This window comes from Schistocerca serialis, chromosome 2 (genome assembly GCF_023864345.2).
Source record: "Schistocerca serialis cubense isolate TAMUIC-IGC-003099 chromosome 2, iqSchSeri2.2, whole genome shotgun sequence".
In the NCBI taxonomy this organism is placed as follows: domain Eukaryota; kingdom Metazoa; phylum Arthropoda; class Insecta; order Orthoptera; family Acrididae; genus Schistocerca; species Schistocerca serialis.
The window spans coordinates 278,527,487-278,538,896 of NC_064639.1; positions in this window are offsets into that span (position 1 = coordinate 278,527,487).

The window sequence follows — 11,410 nt, forward strand, 5'->3', positions numbered from 1 at the left end:
TGCTCTCCACTGCCTGATCACTTCGTCCAGCGTTATACTGAACAACAATGGTGACAATCCATCTCCCTGTTTAACACTAGTCTTGATCTCAAATTCTTCTGACAGTGCTCCTCTGAATCTCACCCTTGCTTTTGTGTCTGTCAGAATCTCTTTTATGAGTTCTTTTGTAGTTCCATCCAGTTTTCTGTTCTTCAGGATCTTAACAAGAGTCTGTCGATGGAGTCATATGCTTTTGTGAAGTCCGCGAAGGTTATTACCGTCTTTTTGTTTTTTAAGGCCCTATATTCTATCAGTTGCTTCAGGACAAATATCTGTTCTATACAACTTCTTCCCTTCCTGAATCCCGCTTGGTTGTCGCCAATTGTACTTTCTACCTGTTTTTCTACTCTCTTGGGCAATAGTTTTGACAGCAGCTGGTATCCGACCTCTAGTAATGATATTCCTCTGTAGTTGTTTGCATCTCTAGCATCTCTAGCCTATTGTATTTAGTGTCGTAAACTTGTTTCAACTGTTATGAATTTGTAATGAGACACTCTAAATCAGTCGGTCTATAGCGCCACATCGGGACGTACACGATACTTCCGAACTACTGAATAAAATAGCAGTCTCAATGATTTTCAGAAAGAGAGAAACCTTAATTCCCAGGTACTGAAATTTCTTCCTAACTTCGTACGAGGTTTCGGAAATGTAGAGCGGTTGAATTCATGTGTCTGAGGTCTGGGATGCTAGCTGTGGAAATTACTTTTGAAAAAGAGAAGTTGACGTCTCTAGCGATGTCACTAATATAACAATGTCAACATACTGTACGTAGTTTAGTAACGATTTTCTAAAAATTCGTCTGATTTAAAACACAATTGGGATATCTGCAAAAGCGACGGAGACATAAGAGGCGTTGAGCTTACCTGAACTGTCCCGAATACACTTAAGTTTACTGCTAATGTGAAACCAATGTACTGGTGTCAAAATACACAATTACTGTTTGCTCTTTCGTGTTTCAAGAAATTGGAGACAAATTTTTCACTTACGCTGGTAACACTAAAAACAGTTGAGCGTAGCTTACTGGAATATGCGACGAATATAATAAAATGATATCTACGAATGCCGTTCAATAAGTACTGTAACACATTTTTTCCCGATCACAGGATATTGTTCCGCACTCTTTTGGCTACAAAACCATATTTTTCGACTTAATCTCCGTTCAACGCGCCGGCTTTACGCCACCTTAATTGGAGGACCTGTATGTCCTCATGGTACCACTCTACTCGTCGACGTTGTAGCCAACGTCTTGCTTCATCAGTAACCTCCCCACCATCCACGTACTGCTTTCCAAGGAGTGATCCTTCATTGGTCCAAACAGATGGAAGTCGGAAGGTGCGAGATCCGAGTCGTACGGTGGATGAGAGAGAACAGTCCAATGATGTTTCGTGAGCTCCTCTCGGGATCGCAGACCTGTGTGAGGCCTTGCATTGTCATGGAGAAGTAGTAGTTCGTTTGCATTTTTGTGGCAACGAATATGCTAAAGTCATTTCTTCAGTTTCCTGAGTGTAGCACAATACATTTACACGCTGATCGTTGCTCCATGAGGGAGACAGCTAACGGAATAACCACTTAGAGTTCCAGAAGAACGTCGCCATGACTTTACCGGTTGAGGCAGCGACTGGAAACTTTTTCTTCGGAGGAGAGATGGTGTGGTACCTCTCCATGGATTGCCATTTTGTTTCTGGATCGAAGTTATGAACCTTTGTTTCATCGCCAGTGTCGAGTTCGAAAAAAAAAAAAAATTGTCATCACCAGCCTCGTATCACGCAATCAATTCTGGAGAAATGGTTCTTCGTTGTTTTTTATAGTCTTGTGTAGGGCAGCGAGGAATCCAGCAGACACACACCTTTAAGCCCTCAACTGGTGGACGAGTGTGTGAGCTCTATCTACAAAGACGTTCAGTTGTGCAACGAGGTGTTTTATTGTGATTCGTCAATCACCTTGAATGAGAGCGTCCGCACGTTCCAACGTTGCAGAAGTCACAGCTTTTTGCGGCCGGCTGGTACGCGTGAGATCGGGCAGGTTAGCGCAACCTTGTTGTGATCATGACAGACGCATCGCCCAACGACTCACCGTGCTTTTGTTCACTGCCAGGTCTCCGTAGATATTCTACAAGCGCCTATGAATATCTACGATGCTCCGGCTTTCCGCCAAAATAAACTCAATGACAGCTCTCTGCTTGGAACGCACCGTTACAAACGCCGTTTTGGAGGCTACATATAGCACCGACAGTATCGGAACTTCATGAAACTATAGGGGCTGAAGCTGGAATATTCTACTATGTCTCACAACAAATTCCGTAGTTTTTCAGCCAAAACTGGTTGAGAAAAGAATGTGTTGCATAACTTATTGATCGTCCCTTGTATTAGAATAAATTAGTTGTAGCCTGTTTTGTTGTTTTTGAGTGTAGCTGTCCCCACGTTACGTGCTTCCAAATGAACTGGTAGAACTTGATTGATAGTATATGGAGATTGGTTATTTTTTCTAGGAAATTTGATTAATCTCTATGTAATGTACACCATGTAATCAAAAGTAGCCGGCCGTAGTGGCCGAGCGGTTCAGTCTGGAACCACGCAACCGCGGTCGCATGTTCAAATCCTGCCTCGGGCATGAATGTGTGTGATGTCCTTAGGTTAGTTAGGTTTAAGTAGTTTTAAGTTCTAGGGGACTGATGACCTCAGATGTTAAGTCCCATAGTACTCAGAGCCATTTGAACCATCAAAAGTATCTGGACACCTGGCTGAAAATGACGTACAAGTTCGTGGCGCCCTCCATCGGTAATGCTGGAGTTCAATATGGTGTTGGTCCACCCCTAGCCTAGATGACAGCTTCCACACTGGCAAGCATACGTTCAATCAGGTGGTAGAAAGTTGCTTGGAGAATGGCAGCGCATTCTTCACGGAGTGCTGCACTGAGGAGAGGTATCGATGTCGGTAGGTGAGGCCTGGCACGAAGTCGGCGTTCCAAAACATCCCAAAAGTGTTATATAGGATTCAGGTCAGGACTCTGTGCAGGTCAGTCCATTACAGGGATGTTGCTGTCGCCACAGGCCGTGCTCGATCGTGTTGAAAGATGCAATCGCCATCCTCGAATTGCTCTTGCACAGTGGGAAGCAAGAACGTGCTTAAAACATCAATGTAGGCCTGTGCTGTGATAGTGCCACGCAAAACAACAATGGGTGCAAGCCCCCTTCATGAAAAACACGACCACACCATAACACCACCGCCTCGGAATTTTACTGTTGGCACTACACACGCTGGCAGATGATGTTCACCAGGCAGTCGCCATAACCACACCCTGCCGTCGGATCGCCACATTGTGTACCGTGATTCGTCACTCCACACAACGTTTTACCACTGTTCAATCGTCCAATGTTTACGCTCCTTACACCAAACGAGGCGTCGTTTGGCATTTACCGGCGTGATGTGTGGCTTATGAGCAGCGGCTCACCTCCCGTCTAACTGTCATAGTACTTGCAGTGGATCCTGGTGCAGTTTGGAATTCCTGTGTGATGGTCTGGATAGATGTCTGCCTATACACATTACGAGCCTCTTCAATTGTCGGCGGTCTCTGTCAGCCAACAGACGAGGTCGGCCTGTATGCTTTTGTGCTGTACGTGTCCCTTCACGTTTCCACTTCACTATCACATCGGGAACAGTGGACCTAGGGATATTTAGAAGTGTGGAGATCTCGCCTACAGACGTATGACACAAGTGACACTCAATCATCCGCCCACGTTCAAAGTCCGTGTTTTCCGCGAAGCGCCCCATTCTGCTCTCTCACGATGTGTAAAGACTACTGAGGTCGCTGATATGGAGTACCTGGCAGTAGGTGGCAGCACAACGCACGTAATATGAAAAAGGTATGTTTTTGGGGGTGTCCTGATATTTTTGATCACATAGTGTATCTTACTATTGACCACGGTATGGCTTTTATTTTATCTGGCGAAACATTAACAGCTTCGCGACGTCGGCTGTTGTAAATAATTTTATGAAGGCGAGCTGAAAAGTAATCTCTCCCAATTTTTATTCTGTTCTCGAAATCGGTTGAGGTATTACATGTCACTCACGAATTCGAAGAGTTCGTCCACACATGGAGTTCCCTCTTCTTCAGTACGACAATGCCAGACCACACATGAGCACTGCGACATCTGCAAGAATCCAGTACCTTGCGTTAACTGTCGTCGATCATCCTCGATATCAATGATAGTCAACCTAGTCCTGTCGCCCCCTAGCGGGCTTTCCAGCTTACATGGTGAGTGGTGGGTAGTAGAGATTTCGAAAATATTTTGAATAGGCTTCATAAAAAACTATGACATCAGGTATTTGACGAGTAACTCATATTATATGCTTTAACTTGCTGTTACTCTGTTTTTTTAAATTTTATAAAGTAGAGTTCCTTCACTACTTTGTAAATAACCATTACTAATGAACCGATGGGGGGTTTGGAAAATTTTACTACTGGCAGATATATGAATGTGGGTGGCAGGTAAAACAAGGTTGATTATCCCTGTTCCACACAGACCAGACTTGATTCCATCCGATTTTCGTCTGCATTCAAAACTTAAAGAATACCTTCGAAGAGATCACACTGATAGTGATGAAGCGGTGGGAGCAGTTAGGTTGTGGCTCCGTTATCAGATTCAAACATTCTATAGTGACGATATTAACAAACTTTCCTTTCGTTGGGAGAGATGTATTCGTCACCTGGTTGCCTATGGTGAGTACTAAATGTGTAGACATGTAGAATAAAGACATAGAATGTTAATAAAGTTTATTGTATTTAAAATGCTTTAAGAGCTTTCAAATAAAAGGTTCAGATGCATTACTTTTCAGTGCGCCATCGTATGGTACCTGAAAATGATCATGAGATCAGAAAAATTAGTCAATAACATTAATTTAACAACAGCTCTTGACGATTTTGAAATATAATATAACTTTTTTCGTACAAAGTGATATTATTTGCTGCCATCGACTTTAAAGTAACTGAAACATCTCCTTAGAAAAATTTATGAATGACTGTGCTGGTAAACCCCTTACGTTATTTGATTTTCAAACAGCTGAGCAAAACTGAACGTACTCAGACATTTCTCTCTTTACTTATTCTGATCAACACTAAACTGACACACAATATTTTTAGCGCAACGCAATCTGACTTTCAATAATCCCTACAAAAGAATGGCCGTGACTAACAATAACCTATACCTTTCATGAATCACTTACCTCACAAAAATCTTCTTTACTCGAACTACTGCAATACAGCGAGCGCCAATACTGCCAGCTAAATAAAAGATTCTAACTACTGAAGGCACTAACTACTGATAGGCATAGTTAGCAAATAAAAGATTTTGACGAAGAGCAAACAATGTATTTACCTTAATAGTGTTCAAAAGTCATAATATATATATATATCAGTTCATGACATCCAGTCTTACAAATTTACGTCCAGATCATCCACTCTCAAAACTCCACCATCTCTCTCCCCACATACACCACTGCTGGCGGCTCACCTCCAACTGCGCAGGGCTACGCGCTGTTCACATCCAACTGCCCAACACTACAATGGCAAATATTCCAACAATGCAAACCAGCCACAGATTGCACACAGCACAGTCAGTGATTTTCATACAGAACGCTACGTGACGTTACCAACATAAAAACCTAAACAGCCTACTTACATAACGAGCGACAAATAAGGTTCAAAGTAAAACTGCGTTGCTTCATATGGGATTATCTCTTGCAAAATTGACCTACACTAAATTTAACATCCTTAATTGTCGAGTAGATCAAGCTGACAGAAAAAAATCTTAACTTATTTGAAGGCCACAACGATATCGTACGTACGTCGTTTTCCAGCTGGGCCACATACAGTTCTTTCAATTTTGTTCAGAACGTGCATGTCGCTTACGCATGTAGTGATGACAATAACAGTCGTAATAGCAAACAGCATACTTGTTTCAGTACATGCATGTTTCATCATCATCATCATCATCATCATGAACAACAACATCATCGCCAGGCGTTTGATATAAATTACTGCCTCTTAGACTTCTTAGCACCGAACGATTTCCAGCTATACTCGTCCATATTGCTCCTGCATGTCTTCTAATGACGTCTACCCGACTTCTAATAGGCGGTCGCCTCGATCTTCTCTTGCCTCTTTGTGTCCAGCCAACTTCCTAAGGCTATATACTTTCCGTTCGCTTTCTTGAAAGTTCCGTCTAACTCCATTTCGTTTTAATCACATTTACAATTAGGTCCCAATTCCAGTCTTTTTTCCGATTCATTTATTTGTCTTCCTGTAGCAGACCTGCAAGCAGACCCCAACCATAGACTACGTAAATATCAGTTGAAAGGCTCTCGCTACCGCCGGCTAGCATTCACTTTCATCCTCGCGACTCATTGAATTTCAGGAATTTCGTATCCACTAAGCTATGTTGGCCATCGGTTTTTTTAGCGACTGTGTGGCTGAGTTTATCACAGACGGCTTTAAATGCACGTTCGTCGAAATATCTTCTGTTTGATTCCAAGAACATCAGAGGAACCAGCAAATTCCAAGGAAGCTGGTTCTCATTATACTGTTGAAAATCAAACCTGTGATTGTACGTCTTCTCCACTGTCGTCTATTGTTTTCCCTAAATGTATTACAACATTTTGCAGCTGAAGGATTGTATATTTTAGTTCACAAAATCGTAATTATACAATTACAGAAAGAGCGCCACCTTGACTCTCATCACACTGAATTCACTTAAACCTCTTTTACAATTTTACACGGACGGCTGTTTCAATCGACTACGCGTGGGAAGTTATTCTAGTGCAGTATCCCTGACGTTCTATACCGTTACCGAGTCTCGCCTGTCACAAATGGTCATTTTCCTCTAGCGTACATGTCATCGCGTAAACATCGTGCTGTGACACCTGTCTGCTGGGTAGTTTGGCACCTGAGTAATGAAAGTGAGGTTATGACAAAATATGGTAACAAGAGGGAGAAACGAGTAATGATAATGAAGTTTATTAATTATAAAAGCGAAATCCATAGCGGATATTCTTGACGAAGAGAAGAGAAAAGGACACATCTAAATTTTTTCGCTCGAGGAAATACGCTCAAAAAACACACGCACACTCAACGAAGGAATTTGCCGTATGAGACGAATCGGTAAATACGACGTACATGTACAGGCAAACAAATCATTACAGTTTCAGAAAAATTCGACGATTTATTCAAGAGAGAGAGCTTCACAAATCGAGGAAATCAATAAGGTGATGGTCCACCTGTGGTTCTTATGCAAGCAGTTATTCGGCTTGGGATTGGTTCATAGAATTGTTGGATGTACTCCTGAGAGATATCGTCCCAAATGCTGTCCAATAGATACGTTATGTTGTCAAAATCCCGAGATGGTTGGATGACCCTGCCGACAAGGCTCCTAACGTTCTCGGTTGGGGAGAGATCCGGTGACCTTTCTGGCCGCGGTAGGGTTTCACAAGCACGAAGATCAGCACTAGAAGCACTCGCTGTATGCGGGCGGGCATTATGTTGCTGAAATGTAAGTCCAGGGTGGCTTGCCATGAAGGCCAACAAAAGAGTGCTCTAAGACTCGGCAGATATCAACCAAAGAGGTCTTGCTATGAAAAGAAATGGCTCCCCAGACCATCATCCTAGTTGTTGAGCTGTATGACGGGCGACAATCAGGTTGGCATCCCACCACTGTCTGGGACGTGTCCAGACACGTCTTCGACCCTAAATCTCATTGACTGTAGCAGGATTGTCTCCAGTGATGACTTTCGCTTCGAATGGAGGCCCGTTGACCAGCGAAGACGTGTTTGGAGGTTCCCCAGGCAGGGCTGGAACACCAATCTGAATGTCGTTCGCCATACAGTCCGACAGCTGGGAGTGTTGGTGCTTAGTGCCAAATAACAACGATAATTATTTTTATCTTTAAATAGCGATACCAGCCTACGACGTTTTCACTACTGGATTAATTTTCATTAAATTTTTCATTTGCTTTCCTATTTATGCGTACTGGAGACGTTTTTTTGCCCTTGTGCTCAAGATTCTAGAAATTCACACACACACTCTTTCTCTCTTCTGAGCGATCACAGACACTGTAGACCACGCTCTGCATCAACGATCTGCTTCCACCGCCTTCCATCTCTCGCAGCCTCTCTCCACCCTGCGGAAATTCCTAATGCTGCGATGTCCTTCTCTATGTCCTCTTTCCACCTCGTACGAGGTCGGCCCAATGGTCTTGTTGCCTGGAGAGTTCCTTCAAATGCTTTCTTGGTGATTCTGTTGTTTTCCATTCTGGCCACATGTCCAGTCCATTGCAGTCTCCTACTTTTTAATTTCTGGATGATAGTGGGTTGCTGCATTAACTGATAAATTTCATTGTTCTTTCGAATTATCCATATGCCATTCTCCAACACAGGTCCTCAGATTATTCTCATTACTTTTATTTCGAAAACATTCAGTTTTTCTATTTCATTTTTTGTAAGCGTCCAGCTATCTGAACCGTACAGTACTATGAGGTGGATAATAGTGTTGTATATCTTCATCTTTGTGGTGATTGACAAAGCTTTACTTTTGAGTGGGTTGCTTAGTGAGTACAGACATCTTGACCCTGAGGCTATTCTTTCATTTATATTCATTGTTATGATATTTTTACTGTTGAAACGTGATCCAAGGTTTTTAAACTGGAGAATTTTTCTGAATTTAGAATGTTGGTCAATTTTAAAGTAAGGGTTTGGGTTTGTGACTCTACCTATTTCCATATATTCGGTTTTCTCTTGATTAATCAAAAGCCCAATTTTGCTGGCACTGTGCCTGAGAGATCTGTACATGTCTTTCAGTTCTTCTTTAGTTTCACTCAGCAACACTACATCATCTGCATGAGCCAGGAGTTTTACTTCACTGTGTTCGAATCGGAGACCCTTGTATAGATGTAAATTACTCTCTCGAACCACTTTCTCTATTGCAAGGTTGAAGAAGACACATGAAAGAGCGTCTCCCTGTCGTAAGCCTGTTTTAATTGGAAAGGTGGGGGATATGGATCCTTTGAATTTCACTGTAGGTGAGCCATTCAGTTGTATCATCCTAATGATTTTACTGTGTATACTAAATTCTCGTAATGTGTTGTAGAGGCTACTTCTGTGGATGCTATCGTAGGCTCGCTGGAAGTCAATGAAGAGACAATGGATGTTTTTTGGTGAAGTCCCAATATTCCTCAAAGATCTGTCGTATGGTAAACAAATTATCAGTTGTGGCACGGTTTGTTTGAAACACAGCCTGGTAATCTTGAGTAATGTTTTCTGCGTAAGGTTTAAATTTTTCCAGAATGATCATTGACAGGATTTTGTATGTTATGTTCAGCAAACTGATTCGCATGTAATTTCCACATTCCATTCTGTTTCCTTTCTTGTGTTCGGGACAAATTATTGCAGTTTTCTTATCTTCAGGCAGTGTTTCAGGTTTCCAGATCATTGTGATAAGGTTATAAATTTCTTTGTGTAGTTTGCTTCCGCCCTCTTTTAACATCTCTGCTGAAATCTGGTCCTCGCCTGCTGCCTTGTTGTTTTTGAGCTTTTGAATGGAGTGGATAGCTTCCTGTTCTGTGATTCTACATTCGTCATTAATAATGCTGTCACTCCCAGACATTGCGTAAGTGAACGTTATGTGCGGATAAGTGCAATTTAACATTTCTAAGAAATACTCTTCCGTCTCTCTAGGATACCTTCCAGCTGCGTTAGCATATTTTGATTTTTATCTTTTATGAATAGGCTTTCACTTTGATAACCTCTCTTACGTTCTTTGTATACTGAAAGAACTTCTTTGAGTTTCCATTCCTGCTTTCCGCTTCTATAGATCATAGGACTCCAGTTAGATAAGAAATTCACACTCGGCACACTCGATTGATCACTGATGCACTAGGACATTCATCGCAGCTGACAACTGTGTGCCAGACCGGGGTGCGGTTCGTAGTATTGCCAGAGATTTTGCCCTGGTGGGGAAGGACTGGAACGAAGTGCACGTCACCTCGTGAAGCCAATTGGAGGGCTACTTGAACGAACAGCGGCGGCACCAGGTCTGTTAACCTGACATCGGCTGGGAGTGCGGTGTGCTGATCCCTCGCGCCTCCATACTGCATTTCGATGATGCCGTTGACTGAGCATGACACTGTAATTGGTCTGGCCTGATTGGCCTGTTGTTGGCTGTAACGGCAGCGATATTAAGCATTGTACAATAGGTACAGCTCTCCTGGCATACAGGGGTGGGGCGGGAGGGGGGGGGGACGAATATGAATGGATTAATACAGACCCTCTATGAAACTTCCTGGCAGATTAAAAGCGTGTGCTGGACCGAGACTCGAACTCGGGACCTTCGCTTTTCGCTTCCAAGTGCTCTGCCACTGTGCTATGTAAGCTTGACTCACGACCCTTCCTCACAGCTTTACTTCCAGCGATACATCGTCTCTCATCTTCCAAACTACACAGAAGTTTTCCTGCGAAATTTGCGGGAATAGCCCTGCTGGAGGAAAGGGTATTGCGGAGACATGGCTTAGCCACAGCCTGAGGGATGTTTCCAGAATGAAATTTCACTCTGCGGCTGAGTGTGCCCTGATATGAAACTTAGAACCAGGGATCTTTGAAGTTTGGAAGGTAGGAGACGAGGTAATGGCGGAAGTAGAGCTGTGAGGAGGGGTCGTCACTCATGCTTGGATAGCCTAGTGGTAGAGAACTCGTCCCCGAAAGACTAAGTTACCGACTTCGAGTCTCGGTCCGGCACACAGTTTTGGTTACAGAAGCACTCACCATAGGAGCAGCAACAATTTGTCCACGTTAGAACTCACTTAGCTCCGGCATAAAGCATTCACAACTGCACAGAACACCCTTCTAACAGAGACTGGCATTTGCAACGTGCTGAGGACATTGCACAGGTGCCGTTTCTGGTCGAATACAACATCGCAATCTGCAGTCTTCTCTAGCGTCGGCATTTATCATCAAGCATGCATTTCTGCGGTATTTACATGTTTTTGTCCAACCCCTGCAAATCTCCGGTATGTGTCGTCAGGACATGGACAGCATTACTAACTTACACTATACCACGCGTCTTGACAATATTCGATATTGTAATTCAGGAATGCAGTTAAATTACACTGCAGACCTTCATTAATTTTTCGAATTCGTACATGCGTCACTTCATGGATGGGTCTGCTTACAGAAAGTTGCCACGAACTCAGTGAGGAATGCAAGCACCGCAGGTGGAACAAATGAACAAGTGATTCACGATGCTATCTCGCTGTTTGCTTGCTCGGGATCCTAGATAAGGAGAGGCACCTTCACATAACGCCCTTTCGGAGAAACATTGCGTAAAACTT